Source organism: Indicator indicator, chromosome 5, assembly GCF_027791375.1.
Source record: "Indicator indicator isolate 239-I01 chromosome 5, UM_Iind_1.1, whole genome shotgun sequence".
NCBI lineage: Eukaryota > Metazoa > Chordata > Aves > Piciformes > Indicatoridae > Indicator > Indicator indicator.
In genome coordinates, this window is record NC_072014.1 from 43989173 (window position 1) to 44006551 (window position 17379).

General features: G+C 45.6%; 1 pseudogene; it reads left to right on the forward strand.

Annotated features, from left to right (window-relative positions):
* Window positions 1-334: 334 nt before the first annotated feature.
* LOC128967230 (von Willebrand factor D and EGF domain-containing protein-like) overlaps window positions 335-17379 on the forward strand; it is a 193543-nt pseudogene continuing 176498 nt past the window's right edge.

Here is a 17379-nt window from a genome sequence, read left to right on the forward strand (position 1 = left end):
TTGGTTCGCAGCCCTCACCTCTGCAGCTCCCCTCCTGCCCTGCGCGACGGGCTGTGCTGCTCTGCCCTCCGCGGGGGTCCTACGGGGTGTGAATCGGAGCAGCTGCAACCCCAGCAGCTGCAGGGGGACATGCTCTGGGCCGGGCTGTTTGCCTGGGTGAGTGTGGTTTGAGTATAGATGGAGGGCTTCCCTCTTGGAATGGGTGGGATTAATGGGGGCGGGAGGGGAACTGAAGCAGGCAGGCAGGCTGAGGGCTTTCCCTGCAAAGTTTCGTACTTCCGAAGTTAACTTGTAAGGAACGGCAGAGGCACGGATAAAACCTCTCTGGGGCAATATGCAGCAGCCCTTTCCTTTCCAGCAGTATCTCCAACTTGCTGCCTACCTCTGTTGGATTCCCTTGTTGACCGTTAGCACAGAAGCGGCTCCATTAGGTGAGGATTTTGTACTAATTATTCGGTAACCATCTGGGGATAGAATTCACGTGTATTGCAAACCAGGATGGTCTTGTTTACATTGGCTTTTGGGTGCGGGTCAGAGTGATAAAAGGCTATTATTAGAAAGAGTCTCCAAAACAGAGTGGAAGTAAGGTTAAAATCAACAATTTCTAGGGTAATGAAGGAGGTCAGTGATAATCGAGCTTGCCTACAGTACGTAATGCTTATTGGCCATTAAAGGATTTTCTTTTTTTTCAATAAAGATGTTACAAACCTGTGAATTTCCCTACTTCTTACTAGGAAAAAGAAAATAATCAAGTGATTTACGGAATATTCATATAATTTTTCCCATAAATGGAATATATTAAATGAGCCATAAAAGAAGAAAAAGCTTTGAAATAAGAATCTATTCCTCTAAGGAAAGATATATCAGAGCATGCAATAATACACAGCTGCGCAGTCCCCGGCTATAAAAAGTTCCCGAGCAATTTTTCTGCTCCTGTACAGCTCCAGCACGGAGTTCAGAGAGAACATAGATTTTCCATAGGTAGCTTGTTTATAAAGCTTTATTAATCTGCTGCAGAGATCCGGTGAAAACCCTGCCTTGTTAAAACGGAGTTCATAAAAACCCTGAGGAAAGCCGAGCGAACCCCCTTCGTGGAGACATATCGCAAGATTTTACACAATATAATTCCAGCAGAGTTTCAGTCTTTAAAAGTGAGCGTCGGGCAGCACTCATTAGGGATGTGACAATAAAGCAATTTAAAGCACTCTTCATTTTAATATCAAAGGGTCACCGGAAAGGTTTGTAGGACTAAAGGGGAGGCAAATGATCTTATCGCCTTTGTCTTCAAACAATGCCTTTAATTTATGAAAGCTTTTGAAGGGCTGCCAGTTTTACGGAGTGCGTAGCGGCCACTTATCTGACAGAACAAGCTTTTCATCAAGGGGAAACGACCTTTTAACTCTCACTAACTAAATGACTGTATTTTCCACCCTGCTTTTGTTACTGAAGGTAACATGCACAGGCATAGTTATTACACCGGGAGCACAAACCAGGAGTTAAGAAGTAGCTCGCTGTCTCCGAGATGATGCAGAAGGGTCTATCAGGGTTGTTGGCTTTTCACCGTGAACTTGAGTAAGTCAAACTGCTCACAAAAAGCTCACGTTCCAGCGGATCGCCTTGTGGCGTTACGAGGCCGTTAACAGGACCCTATGCTGTTTACTTTTTGTGCTCTTAAACCAGCTAATGCCAGAAGAAGCTGACTGTGAATAAGGAATATCTGACCAAACAGCTTGCTACAGATGCCTTGTTAAAAAGGAGAGGCTGAAATGGTCCTTTAAAGACCAAGGAAGAACTTTATCAGCTTCTGAAGTCTTATTTTTTCATAGAATCACAGAATTGTTAGGGTTGGAAGGCACCTCAAGGATCAGCCAGTTCCAGCCCCTCTGGCCATGGGCAGGGACACCTCACACTACATCAGGTTGCTCAGAGCCACATCCAGCCTGGCCTTAAAAACCTCCAAGGATGAGGCTTCCACCACTTCCCTGGGCAACCTGTTCCAGTGCCTCACCACCCTCATGGGGAAGAATTTCTCCCTGAGATCCAATCTGAATCTACCCCTTTCTAGTTTTGCTCCATACCCAGTGGCTTGAGAATACTCTCATTGTTTGGGGCTTTTACATTGTTTCCTGTGGGTAAGGAACATGAAATGGTTATCTAGAACATCCTTAGCTGCTTCTCTTAGAAGATGAAGTAAAGCATCAGGGAAATAAGCAATGCAGTGCATCACAGATGTGGGAAGCCTGACAAAACACAGAGCTTGTCAGGCTTCTCTCAGATGAAATTCTGCAAATAAGTCAATTGGAAGAAAAAGACAATGGATTTTTCACAGAGCTATTTTTGACACAAGTGTTTATCTTAAAATAGATAGATACCTTCAAGATGGAATTGCTCCCCAGCCCCTCTGGAGTCTTCTCATAACATACAATTGGAAAAGCTTTTAATTTGGATATGAGCTTCCTGCAGAGCTGCTCTCAAAGCTCATGAAATCCTCTGGAGCTTCACTGAAAGGTATTACACATAGTAAAACTAGAGGCAATTAATTGTTTGCAAGTGTGTTCTTATGGATTTTCCTCCACTCCGAAACACACAAGAAAGAATTCAAGCATGTCTTGAGGCGAAGAAAGAGTTGAAGAAATAGAACAATGTCAGGGGAAGGCCAGGTGTCTACAGCCAGCAGGAGAAGACAGTCCAGGCTCGAAGGACCCAAGTGGTCTCATTTCACACACTCAGAATAGAATGCACAGGGTTGGAAGGAACCTTCAAGTGTCACCTAGCCCACCCCCTCTGCAGTAAGCAGGGACATCACCAACTGATTTCAGTTGCTCAGTGCCCCATCAAGCTTGACTCTGTGTCTAGGGATGGGGTCTGCACCACCTCCCTGGGCAACCTCTTCCAGCACCCTCATAGTAAAGAGCTGCTTCCTAATGCCCAATCTGAAACTACCCTTCCCTAGGTTAAAACCACTGCCCCTGGTGCAAGTGGTACATGCCCTTGGAAACAGTCCCTCCCTGGTTTGATTTAAGAAAGCAAACCAGAGGAGTCTAGCGTGGCAAACATTCCTCAGCACGTCTTGCCGTTTTATAAACCCTAGTCTGGCTTCCACCAGAAGAATGGCATGTAACTCAGAGTGTGTAATCTGGTTTGTCTGCAACCCATGACCTCACTGGGAGCTTCAGCTCTAAAACCTGAGTGCCACAGACTCCCCCTGCTTTAAGCAAAAATCTGCTGGAGCTGAGGATCTGTTTCCCCATGAGTATTTCTAAAGGAATCATTCAAAGTGTTCAGGACCTTTCCCATGTATCTGCTGTGGATGACAGTCCCTCTTATCCCTTGGTCATACCTCAAACACACCTCAAGTTCCCAGCAACCCCCTCAGAGCCCCAGGGCTCCTGCAGCCCTCTGAATCCCTGAGCACTAATGTGGTGTGGACAGCCCCAGGGAAGCCCCAAGATATCTGTCCTGTAAACAGCTTGCAGGGATCAGGCTCTCAGGCCATGGTTTGGCCAGGGACAGTGCTGTGACTTCAGAAATTGCACTGTGATCATTCCGGCTTCATGGCTTCACTCTCTGCAAAGCACTACAGATATTTACAGCACCCTGCACACAAATACCCTGCTGGATGCCTTCCTACAGAGGTAAACCCAAGACGCCCTGGCACCATCAGTAACTACTCCCCAGAGAACAGCCTTCACAGCACGTTCCTCTCCCAGTATTACTTTCTAATCATCAAAAGCTGTTTACAGGTTAATATTTTGTTTTCCTCTTATTTCAGTTGTTGTCAGCATCAAGTGATCCCATTGGCCTTACTGCCTGGAACGAACCCAGTTCCTGTTGTTTGAACCGAGAGTGAAATCTGATCTGATTATGTGCTGTCAAAGCCAGCCTTGTCGCTGGGCTGGTACAACAATTTCTCTTTGCTGATAACTTTTCTCTTCTGCTCCTTTTATCTGCAAGCCAAGAGGCTTTATGCTTCCTGTAAGAACAGCTCTTTCATAAGGAAGGGAAAATCAGGTGTCTGTTGCAACCTGAGGCTGAGGGGACATCTTTAGCCTTACACTGAACATATTTGTGACATCCCTCAGCAGCATCACTATGTCACTACCAGATTTGGGGACTTTGAAATTCAATAGGGAAATAATTTTTAGCTCATAGAATCATTATGATTCAAAAAGATCTCTAAAATCATCAAGCCCAACCATCAACCAAACAAAATCATGCCCACTAAACCATGTCCACACCTATTTTGAATGCCTCCAGGGATGGTGGCTCCACCACTTCCCTGGGCAGCCTGTTGCCATGTTCAGCACCTTTGCCTTTTAATCTTCTGATGAAAATTAATGATTGTTTTCAGAGCTATACAGCCCTACAAAACAGGTCTGGCATGAGGGCTGTCTTTCTGCTGCATCTCTCATGGATTTATCTGTTTCCCATTGACATGCCAAATGTTTGACCTCCTTAACAGCTAATTGAGGGTGAGTTTATTAGACACTGTTCATAACAAGATAGGAAACTCATGGTCAAAATGCCTGCTTTAATAGTCCAGTTTCTCACAGTTATTTTGTCTCCAAATGCCAAATCCAAAGCATCCTTGGACACATCTAACTTCCTGTGCAATTGATAGGAGCTGCAAGAAGTCAAGACAGATCAGTGTTTGCTCCGAAACTGACAAGCCAGAGTGCTGCAGAGAGGAAGCACCATCATTCTGCTCTGCAGACGAGATGGAGACATGGAATGGCTCAAGGTCACACAGGAAATCCTTTGGTGGAGATGAGATCTGCAGCAAGGCTTCATGAGTCACAGGCCAGCCCCAATAACTGCTACACAAGTTGGAACTGAAGCAAACTCACACAGCAAATAGGAGTGCAATAAAAGTGCTGAAAGTCTCTCCATCCTCCTTGTAAACTCCAAAATCAAATGGCTGCATGCACAAACCACTGCTGTGGCCTTTACACTACTCCACATATTTTAGATGACTGATACTTTTAATTTCCCCCAGATTCCCTTTGAATTCAATCAGGAAAGGATCTGTTCACTTCCAAAATGCTCTGCTTTATCATACAAACATAGTTGAAGAACAGAAGGAAAAGTCATTTCTGCATTAGCTGGGTTAAAGACAGCCTTTATTTCTGTTTGTTCCTACTCCTTCCCAGCTGACATTGCTGACTTTGGAAATGGCACTTTCATATATATATATATACAATTTTATTTTATGATCTGGGGGTTGCTGCTTCCAATGGCTGAGAACACTGTGAGAAGGGCCAGGATATTTATTTTTCCCTGAGTTTGTGGTGTACTTCTTTAAAGAAGCTGGGCAAAGTTCTCAAGGCTGCCAGATGTAGTGCTTTTTTCTGATTTTTTTGTCTACAGCTTTGTTTCCTTGGCCAGTTGTAGCTTTCTTCTGGCTTTTTGGTTGCTTTCTTCCTGGATGAAATGTTTTCCTTGCAGCCTTAGAGATGGAGGCTTAGTGTTGGGTGCTGCTGCTGCTCAGTGCACTTCCTAGATGGGTGTTGTCTTGGCAGCACAAGTGACCACACATTTTGTTGGAGGAATGGGGTTTAAGTTCCCTTCAAGGTTGTGTATGTGACCTTTGGTTATGACTCTAGGTGCTACACCCCAAGTAAGGATTATTTATGGTGAAATCTGGAACAAAGTGGAGTAGTGTGAAGAAAGTTTTCCCCCTGCCTTTGAAAGAGCAGCAGACCCCTGTGTTAGCTCATGCAGTGGTTTGCACAGCCCTTCTGGGGAGAGCTCTGTGTGTGGAGCTCTTGGGAGAGTCCCTAAATGGCTGTGTGCACTCATTCCTGATACAAATGATTTTGATTATTCTGACATCTATCACTCTGCTGTGTTCTTACTGCATGGCATCCACAGGAAGTTGAAAGAGAATATTCTACATATTGAAAGGAAAAAAAAAATCCCAAACCCAATTGATAGCCTGATAGAGCTGAGGGATTGTGGCAGCCTGCTCTGCTCCTTTTGCTGGGTTTATATTAATTGATCGATCGAGACCAAGTTTATCTGATTCCCCTGTTCTGTTCACAGAGCAGCTTGCCTAGGATGGGTAGCAATTTATTTGCTCACCACAATGTCATGCATCTTCTGCAGAGCCTGGAGCCTTTCACCACTCAACTGTCCCTGGACAGCTTTGCCTGTCAACAGTTTCAGTAACTGATCCCTCAAACAGTATCTTGCTAATGCCTCAGCAGCTCAGCAGCTCTGGCACTTTCCACAAAATCCCTTACACTAACAAGAAAAAGCAGAGCATTCCCCATGCTGGACCTCCACTCTTACTTCCTCTTCATTATTTTATTCTGTACTAAATGGCTGATCAAGTTATGGTTGATTTGTCTCAGAAGGCAGAAAGTCTACAGAAAAAAAAACATCTAGAAGATGGAAGGCAAGAGGATTCTCAGAAGTCCCTGCATTAGTAATTCTGTACTGAGTTTAATGGTAAATGTGAAGCATGCCCTAGGATCTGAGCTGGGCCATTCCTCTGCAGAGAGGAGCCTGTCTCATGCCAGCTCTGCTTGCTCCTCCTCTCTGTTCAAAACTGTAGGTTGCTGTTTGTCTGCTTTGCAAACCTTTCTCTCATTGATTTTCTACAGACCAACCTGAAGAGCAAAAGGAAGAAAAGCATAGCCAATAGTTAATGTAACAGATAAGCTAACATTTTGTTACCCACAACTTAGTCATTAAAAATGTATTTGGCCTTGGCATTATCAGCCCTCCCTGCATCAGTCAGATGTTATTTGTTGATCTGTCCCAGCTACCAGAACTGGCAGACTCACAAGCATCTTTCAGAAATGATTTTTAATAGTCTTCTTTGTCCCTTTCCTCCAATTATTTACTTTATAATCATCTATGTGTGTGCTATAAAATTAGTTGACTGTGACTCAGCCTCCCTCAATAACACAGCATAGATACTTTGATTCACCCAGGCTACCTCATCATCAAGTCTGCTCTTTTCTTAATGGGCTAGAGGAGGGGGGGAAAAAAAGATAAAAATTCCCAGAGACATTTGCTCTGTTCTTTTATTAGATGTCAAGATTAGAGCTAGCAACAAAGGCATAAACAGGGTGAAATCTAATTAATTCCTTGTTTCTCTTCAGCAAGAAATACAAGGGAAACGAAGAGGAGGCTATTTCCTACCCCAATGTACTTGCAACTCATTCTTCAAGTGCTAAAATGTGGACATTTCATTTTCTGAACGTGTAGAAAGCAGAATAAAACTCAGGGTAAAAGAAAGCTGCCCTTGGGCCTTAGCTAGCCTCTATCCACCCTAGAAGCTGTTTTGCTCCAACAGAGTCTTGTAAGTATCAGTGGGACTCAGCTTTCTACCCCCCAAACATTCACAAATACTTGGATGCTTTTTTTCCCTCCTATAATCTCCTTTAAAATTGCCACTTTTGATTGCTGAACACAGGAATCCTCCACTTTCAAATCACTTGCAGTCCTTTGCCTAGACTTAGTTATTTCAGCTGATGGTGTAGAAGGAACTCCTAATAAACCACCACCAAAGGTTACACTGGGAAGGCTGGAGTCACTTGCAGCATTCCCAGTCTGGATCAAAGACGCATTTTGTTCATCCTCCCCTCCCTGCCTGGGGTGTACCTGCACAGGGACACAACCTGCCCTGCCCAGGGGGTCAGATTGTGCTGAAAGAGCAGCAGACAGGACTTGCTTGTGTCCAAGCAGCCCACACCTCCCAGCACAGCACCAGAGAGTTCTGCCCACTGCAGCACACTGTGTGTGCTTGGGAGTGAGGGCTTGCTGTATCCTTAGGATAACAGAGAGGTGAGGATCTTGTGGAAGCACTCAGGCTCAGATGTGGAGGGTTGAAGTTTCACTTAATCCCTGTCCCTGGTGTGTGAGGGCATTAGGCTTAAGGTGCTGATGTAGTACAGGATAGCTGGATTTGAGTTGCAGGCTATCATCCCAGCACACACTCTACATCTCCCAGAGGAACTGTACAACTCTTTTCTCCTCTTGACATGATTGCTGCCTTGCAATACAAATAGCTTTGACATAAATCTACTACCCACCCCAATTCCTTCACTTCTTCCTTTTTAATATTTTCCCAATAACTGCTGTCTTAGCCATGAAAATCCACCCCAGTTATTCCTGCTGCCTCACACTCTGTTACCTGCTAATCATTCTTGTCCTGTTTGCTGTTCCCTTCACTCTTTGCATGGGTGTGCAGACACTGCCTCTCATTAATAGACTCCTGACAATATTTTTCAATCTGCTGTTTCAAAACAACTTCATCTTCTGCCTCAGGTCTGAGCTTGCAGATTGCCTTCTGAGAATGTCAAGCACCCCAGGTGCTAGTGGGACAGGAGGAACCTGGTGACTTGTGCCTGGTCAGCTCCACACAGCTTCCAAGAATCACACCACAGAAGTACTCACAAGGTCAGAACCCAGTGCTGGAAGGAGTTTCTTTACCTCTCAAAATTTGCTGACTGAGTCATTAAAGGAAATTGTATGTACAATGAGTAGCTGGGGGGGTGGGGGGGGGGCGGTTTGAAAGCTGTGTCTCAAAGTCTGGATTTTTTGTGGTGCTATTGGATTTTTTTTGTTTAAGATCATGGAAGCAGACACCTTCATTCTGGCTTCTTTTCATCAGGTCTGATGAGAAGCCATTCCCTGGTAGGGAAGGCTTCCTGAAGGACCCTTTGGTGAGGTTCTCAGATTTAAAACCTGGCAGCTGGTCAGCACAAGGGTGTGAGGTATTGCCTATGACAACCTTACCAGACATTACTACTTAAGTGGCTTGCTAAAGGGAATAGAAAACTAAACCACCACAACCCTGTAACAGGTGGCACAGAAGGACACCTCTGTACACCTCATTGTGGCCATCACTGGTAGCAGTGCTTCATGCAATTATGGCTGCAATTAGCACTGCAGAAGCGCTGTGAGAAAAATGACGATGGTGACAAAACACAAACAGTACAAACCCAGCCAGTAAGTGGGATCGTGCCTCCAGACCCCATCAAGGGCTCCCTGCTGGCACAGCCCAGCTCTGCACTGTGGTTATTCACACAACAGCTTCTAGATCCGAAGGTAACCCAGCTCAGGTCGAGTAACTGCTGTTGATACCCACAGGAAGGGTTTTCCCTCTCAGATTGCTTTAGCAATTGAAAACAACTTAAAATTTACTCCCCCGCTGAGACAGAAGCAGGAAAACCCCCAAGTGCTAACTGAAAAGCTGATGTTGTGTTAAGCACTCCTGACAGGGAAGAGGTGGTGCTGCAGGACACGGGAGCTGGATCAATCTCTTCTGTCACAGACAAGTGCCCTCAGAAGTGCTCTATCGATTAAGCCACACAGAATATCTTCAGATCTCTCATTTAAGCTGCTTCACTTTCTATTAGTAATTAAACACATCTTGGAGTAAGGGCTGCACTGTCCCCCTCCCACCTGGGCACCTACTCTGGAGGTGTAAATGGCTGTGATGGACAGGGCTGCATTCATTCTATGGCACTATGTACATCTGCTGCTTATGAACAGTCGAACTAAAGCAGCTCCAGTACAGAGTTATGTGAGGATGGGAAATAGCACTTTCTAAGTTCCCTTTAAGAGAGAAGGGAAAACATAGAAGAGTTGTATTTTGGGGCCTGAAACTGTGGGATGAAAGCTTTCTGGTATCTTTCTGAAAGAGGCAACTGTCCTGGTTTGTGTCCTAACCCTGTAAGAGAAGTGGAAAATAATGCATGCTTGTTTATGTTAGTGTGGCTGCAAGACTTGGTGTCTTTACCCATAGATGATGCCAACTGTGTTCGAAGGAGCTAAGTGGTACAGCTCTGGGGTTTCTATCTTTTATGGGTTACATCACCTATTTGGGGGCAGGTATAAAAGGACCCTCAGATGCTATAATAAATGTCTTCAATTATCATATTGGAGTCTGTGACCACTCCACTGTGACAGTTAGCCAGGCAGATGGACTCATCCTTCAGTTGATCAATGCACAGAGGCTTGGTCAAAACCTGACACTGGAGTGCATCACCATCCCCACGCCTCCCCTTCCAGAGATGGAATATCTTCCAAGAAATGGCACAGACCTGCTCAGAACTTGCCCATTTCTAGGAGAAGCTTCACTGGCAGCACACAACATCACCAATTCTTAAGCCTCCTGAGCAGCTCTGCCTCAGCATACATTTTGTAGAATGAGGAAGCTAAGTAACAGGCGCAGTGGATTTCAATATTAGTGATGACTCTTGTTTGTGAGTCCCCAGCAATACAGAAAGGAGAGATTTATGTTCCTTTGTGCTTCAGAGGCAATTCTCTAACACTGATTCGCAACTGTTTGTTTGGGTTTTTTTTAATCAAAGTCCCTTTTTCCGTGAACAGAAAGCCAGAGAGCTGTGCTCCCTATGGCTCGAGCCTTGAGAGAAGGCATAAGGGAAGTGGGTATGGGAAAGAAAACAAGATCAAATGAACTTCATTTTTGCTTTGAAAAATAATAATAATAAAAAACTAATAACTTTACTGAAGGCAAAGGACTCTAATTTGGGAGGCTCTGATGAGGGCCCTGGAGCTGAGGGCAGCAGGTGCCCACTGGCACACAGCTAAACAGGGATCTATTGGAATGAATGGGTGGGGGAGGCTGTTGCACTGTTAGCTAAACTGAAACCTGTCTTAAAACCCTCACAACTTAAACAATACTTCAGCTTACAAAGTGTGCCTGGAAGCCCCTGTTTCTCTAATACCAGAGGGCATGAGCAAGGGACTGGCCAGGCATTCCCCCTTCTCTAGTGCAGGCAGCTGGGGGGAAGAAAGTCTGCTCTGCATCTTGCTCCATACCCATAGCTAGTAACTTCAAGGCCATGAGGTTATTCCTGCTGCTGCTTAAAGCCACCTTTGTTTCCTGAAGCATTGTCTAGCACTGAAGTGTGCTCTTCAGCTGCTGCCATGGTTTTCCATTCTGGCAGAAGTTATTGTTCTATGTAGCTTGATTTTAAGAGTGCATTCTGGCATCCACATAGGGAAGAGGCACTACGTGAAAGCAAAATCAGTGCCAGGGACAGTTATGTTTCCTGGGCTCTTTCATTAGCTATAAAATATCTACATTCAAGAAGAGGGGGGAGATAGTGTCAGCTTTAGTCAGGCTAAAGGAGGACAAGACAAAGCATGGCAGAATATGCATGAACCTGCACTGGCAGGAGTCTGAGCCATGCAGCATACCTGGGGCAGGCAGACCTCTGCTCCCACTGCATCCCAGCACTGCTAGGGATGGCTGGCTGCCTGGCGCTGGCTAATCCCGGGACAGGCATCAAGCGACTGGAGCAGCATAAAAAGGTTTGTGTGCTGGTAAAGGAGGGCTTGCTTGGCCTGCTCTCAGGTCATGGTGCAAGTGAAGCTGACCACTGGCTGAATGTTCACAGGGAAACCTTGCCTCTGCTCAGCACTACAATGAACAGAGGAACCAGTGCTCAGCCGAATTCATCCTCAAATCCCCACTGAGCTCCACCCATGCTATGCTTGTTCCTTTCTCCCAAAGGACACCAAAGTGTCCTCCTTTCCAGCCGAGCAAGCTGTCCTTCCAAGCACCCTTGGCCAAACCTCCTGTCACCTCAGGCAATAGATGTCACAAGATTTGCAGGCACAGAGCTGGGGCAAGTTCTGGAAAAATGGTAACCAACATTTCTAGAAAACTAAATTTAAATATCCTGCAGTGGAGGTTTGTGTTTCCCTCACCAAATCCAAAACCTTGCTGCTTTAAGCCCCGATGGAAAATTAACATTCATACCACTGCATTAGCCACTACTCCAGCACAGGTTACTAAACCATAAAAGCAAACACCTTTTTTCAGCTTGGAGTCAAATTTCCACTCACAGTGACTTTTTGGTCTCAGCATGCAATTATGTCAGCAACAAATTCCACACAAGCCTTTCCCCTCCTCCTCTTTTGAACATGGACCTTCTCTAATAGCATTTTCATTAGCAGGAAATACCTGTTTGCCTGTGAGAAAAATAATTTGTCTTGCTTTTTGAAAACTAAATTATCCCCTGCAAAAGATTAGCTGAAAACCACTGTGTAAGTCTCTGAATGTTCCAGATTAAATGCAAAGTTTTGCTTCTTTCTGGTGACCTCTAGTGATGTGTTTTGTGAGAGAGTTCAAGTGGAGCCAGCAAGTTATTTATTTCTGAAGCTCTGATAAGGAATCTGGAAGATTTTTATCAGCATGATTTTGCCACTAGCCTGTAATGCAGAGAACTAGAAAATAAAGGTCCAGGGGAAACAAAACAAAACAAACTCTCAGCATGTGAGTGTTGATAGATTCAACTTGAACCCCAAGTGAAGCTGGGAAGGAGGAAGCATGCTGGCTGTAGCAGCACCAAAGAGCAGAGGAGCAATCATTGCTTAAAACTGGCCTCTGGGAGTTAACACCACCTCAAGCACATGAGCACCACCCAGAAGCTTTATATTTATCTGCCTAGCTTTTGTCTTTTTTGCTCTCAGTTCTGCTAGCCACAGAAATCCCTGCCCTATTCTCTTAGGGCTCTCAATGAGGTGAAACAGTGAAGGAAATCAGACCTGGGCTGCAAAACCAGAGAAAAAGCAGTCTCTAAGTGGGATTTCATTTTTACTATCACAGATACGTAGCAGACTGCTTCAAAGCTTACTTCAGAGCCACTTGTGATGGTCCATCAGAAAGATGCCTCTCTGCTGTTGTGATGGTTTGAAACTGTCTTTTTAATTTTTGCTTGCAAAGTTCAGAACAGAGAAAGTGAAAGAATGTAAATAAGTCACTATTGGGTGTAAGAAAGCAAAATAACGATTGTTCTAAACACTTCCATTGGATAGATAGAAATGTTTAAGAACTATTACCCAAAACAAAGTAGGCACTCTGCACATTCTGCGTTCGGCAGTGGGGGCAGTTGCTGGGCTGTCTGGCTGCTGTTTCTTCTTCTCTTCCGGCTGAAGATAACACACTGACCTTGGCAGCTAAGTTAACAATTTTCTGCTTAACTAACTCTGCTTTCTGTCCAAGCGGGGTCTGGGGGGGAAGCTCCTGGGAGAGGGAGGCCCCTTTGGGAAGGGTCCCCTTGGGGGGAAGCAAAGGGAGATCGGTTGTGCTTTTCTGTTGATTGTATATATTTGTAAGTGTTGTGAATTTTGTATATTTGTACGTATTCATTGCATTTCATCATAGATTTTAGACTCTGCTTGTAAATACAGCCTTCATTTGCTTCCAGACTGGGCTAGCCTGGTTACTTGTTGGTGGGGGGGAATTTCAGCTCACATCGACAGCTGTTTACCCAAGCACTCTGCTCTGTGAGTGAGAGGTTGTTGAACATGCAGCTCCATCACAAGAGAGTGCTCCTTGCTGTGCATCCACTGCTGTGCTATGGGGAGGGGCTGGACTGAACACAGCAAGCCTCCAGCTAGCACTGCCCTGCTCCTGCCACTCTACACCGTGTCTCATACCAGCAAGAGGCATTTGTCCACCTGGTTCTTTCCTCTTGAGTTAATAGTTGTACAGTGAGCTTCAGCAAGATGTTTTCATGCTGTGGCTCTGGGCAACCTGATCTAGTGTGAGGTGTCCCTGCCCATGGCAGGGGGGTTGGAACTGGATGAGCCTTGAGGTCCCTTCCACCCTAACAATTCTATGATTCTATGTTGTGCCATCCATCACTGCCTGAGCTAGTCTGGAGTTGCTAATATGGGAGGGGAATTTCAGCCCACCACACTACAACACCCAGGTCTGTTCTCCTCCCTCCATGCCCAAAGCCCAGCTTGTCCCAACATCTGCTGCTTTCAGTCTCCAACCCCTGCTTGGTCTTTCCCTGGGCAGCAGCTGGAGCTTAGACATTTTGCCTCTTCCAGCAGCCTTCCTCCAGGGGGAAGGGGTAGAAGAGCAACCTTTAGTTCACCTCTAATAGTGACCACAAGGCAGAACTTTGGCCACGAGGATGATCAGAGGGCTGGAGCACCTCTCTTATGAGGAGAGACTGAAAGAGTTGGGGCTGTTCAGTCTGGAGAAGAGAAGGCTTCAAGGGGATCTTATAGTGGCCTTCCAGTATTTGAAGGGGGCTACAAGAAAGCTGGGGAGGGACTTTTTAGGATATCAGGTAGTAAAAGGACTGGGGGGAATGGAATAAAGCTGGAAGTGGGGAGATTCAGACTGGATGTGAGGAAGAAGTTCTTCACCATGAGAGTGGTGAGAGCCTGGAATGGGTTGTCCAGGGAGGTGGTTGAGGCCCCATCCCTGGAGGTGTTTAAGGCCAGGCTGGATGAGGCTGTGGCCAGCCTGATCTAGTATGAAGTGTCCCTGCCCATGGCAGGGGAGTTGGAACTGGATGATCCTTGTGGTCCCTTCCAACCCTGACTGATTCTATGATTCTAGATTATTAGCAGTCCTTTTGCACATCTCAGTATCCTGCTCAATCAACCAGTTTTGGTTTGACATCAAATGAGATGGAAGAGTGTGTCTGATTTCTTAAGCAGGGATTTCGCCTTAAGGACCCTCTAAGACCATCCTAAATCCAGGGCTCTTGGTCCTGTCCAGCTCTTTTGCTTTTCACTGGGAATAGCCCAGTCATAGGAGAGCAGAGTTTGGCTCAATTCTGCATCATAACAGCTGCCCTCAAACCCATTTTCATTATAAAAACATTGAGACCAGCTTGTTGCATATTTTTTCCATTGCTTTGGCCAAATCAAACTATTGAACAACAAAAATATTCACCATCTGAATGTTTTAATTGCTGATGTGAGAAAAGGCAAGAACATTTCCCTCCTGCTTTTACAGCAGAAAGATTTATCACAGCTTTCTAAACTCTGGAGTGATTAAGTCATATGAAAGACATAACTAAAGCAAGTGTTTGATTTCTGGCTCCTGAGGCTTTATGAACATGTTTTGATTTTTGAATGTAATAACATTTCCTCTCTATCACACAAATCGCTCTCCTTTCACAATTGGTCACAATGCAGTCAATAAAATCTGCAGAGAAGAAATACAAGCAGCAGTTGGCTCCATATACCAATTGATAATGTAACTACCTAAGGAAAAAAAAAAAAACTAGCAGCAGCTTTTTATCATCATAAGTCTCTCCTGGTTTGTTACAGTTTTCATCCAGTGAAGCAATCCATCACACTTGAACTTTACACACATTGCTGAAGCCAACAGTTAGTACAAGTCAATTTTTAATGATGATCTTTCTCTAAACCCTACCATTTTTCTCCTGGGTTTATAAAGCACTCTAACAGCAAGTCAGCAGCAGCACAACTCCTGTGAATCTCCAGGGACCCCTCAGCCACAACCCCGGCAGGATTTGCCCACAGTAACCCCCTGCCTGACACCGTGCCACAGTGGAGATGGCCTCAGCACTGAAGAGCAAATCACAGCTTTGGAGACAAGTGAGGGTTTAAGCTTTAACTAGAAGGCATTTAGAATGCCTGCTGCCCTCTCCCACCCAGAGCCAAAACAAAAGGGGGCTGTTAACTCTGCAAGTGAAAACAAAAGGTTGTGGTCTCTAGTGCCAGCAGACAGCAAGGAACTACTGCGAGAGGCTGAGCCTTACCACCAGCCTGCCTGTGCCCACAGAACACCACAGCCTGCTGCTGCAGCAGGAAGTCTGCCCAGAAGGACTGAGAACAAACTTGCCCTTGGCAGCAGCAGCCTTGTGCTGGTTTCACAGAACCACAGAATTAACCAGGCTGGAAAAGACCTTTGAGACCTATCACCCAACACCTTCTAATCCCTGAGTGCCTCATCCAGTCTGTTTTTAAACACTTCCAGGGACAGTGACTCTACCACCTCCCTGGGCAGCCCATTCCAATGGTCATTCTCTCTTTCTGTGAAGAATTTCTTCCTAACCTCCAGCCCAAACCTCCCCTGGTGCAGCCTGAAACTGTGTCCTCTCATTTCCAGCAGCCCTTTCTGCTTTGAATGAAAACAAAAACTAGTCCATTGTGTCTTCCCCATGGCTTCTTGCTGCTGAAGCCCAAAGGCCACAGAGCTGCTGGAAAGGTCTTTCCACCACCAACCTACCTGAAGCACAAACACCCACATCATCTTTGCTTCACCCAGTACTGCTCCTTCCCCAGGGCCATCCCCTGCAAGGGCTCCTGCAGGGCAACCTCACTCTCCAGTGCCTGTTTCTCTCAGCTAAGCCAGTTTGATTCTGCCTCCTTTAAAACCTCATTTCTAGGTTTTTCACCTGTTTTCCCCTTTTGGTGGCCACCTCAGCTGCTATCTGTTTATTCACAGCCATGCTGACTCCATCCTCATGTGCTGGCAGCCTTCCCTTCCTTCATGTGCACGGACATTGCCTGTATCCTTGTGGAATCTATGCTGTTAAAATACCCTTGAAGCATATACAGGATGAGAAGATGACACAGGGACAAGCAGGGACTTCTTTTTGTTGCTTATACACAGGAGAGTCACAGGATTTATCTTGTGTTCTTAACGAGAAAGGGCACTACCTCTCACCCAACAGTTTTGGTTGGGTTTTTGTTGTTGTTGTGGGGTGTTCTATTGTTCCTTCTCAGGCTTGCTAATGTACTGCTCTGCCCGGACATTATTCAAGCCTCATTTGTATGTGAAGAGGATTTAAAAGGGTTTATGGAGATGATACTAGGTAACAGTCTGTAAGATGTGTGCCTGCTCCATCCAACAGCACATGCCAGAGAGAGGAGGGAAATGAATGTGCAGCAACAAAGCATAGCCTGTGGCTCAGTTAGAAAAGTAAAAAGCAGGAATCCAGTAAATATCATTCAGCCATTCCCACACAACTCATCTCTGTCTTGCTCTTTCCCTTTTAAGTCATGTGAAGCACTCCAAAACCAGCAAATGGACATGGAGATGAGCCCTACACTTCCCATTGACAGCAGCTTACACAACAGGTGCTGAACCTCCTCACAGCTCTACCCTTTTCTCCTGGGCATCCTGCTGAGCCTTTAGGCAAGGGAAGGTAGCCACCCTGGGTTGGTAAAACTCAGCCTGGCAAGCAACACACGGCCACAGCCCCTGTGCTTTTCCTGCCTCCCCTGACAGGAAAGCATGCCACAGACATCCAGGAAGGATCAATCCCATCTCATTCTTCACAGTCACAGGGATGCAGGACAGCGATCCCATAACCCAGGTGACCTCAGCAACCACTGTGGGTGCCCTGCCCCTTGCTGTGTGTGAAGCAAATACAGACCTGTTGGAGTCAAATGGCCTCCTTCTGGAGTGAAAGGAACAAGCACTTCCTACCAATTAGACCCAGCACCTGTAGGAGACAGTCTGCTGCTGTCCGTAGTTTGCAGAGAGCCCCAGTCTGGCTCAGCCTAACCACTCTCTGGTGTATATCTCAGCCCTCAGCAAGCATTCACAACTAACATTCCACACATAGTACCGCCATTAGTTTCTGTACTTGACTTGAAGACACAGATGAA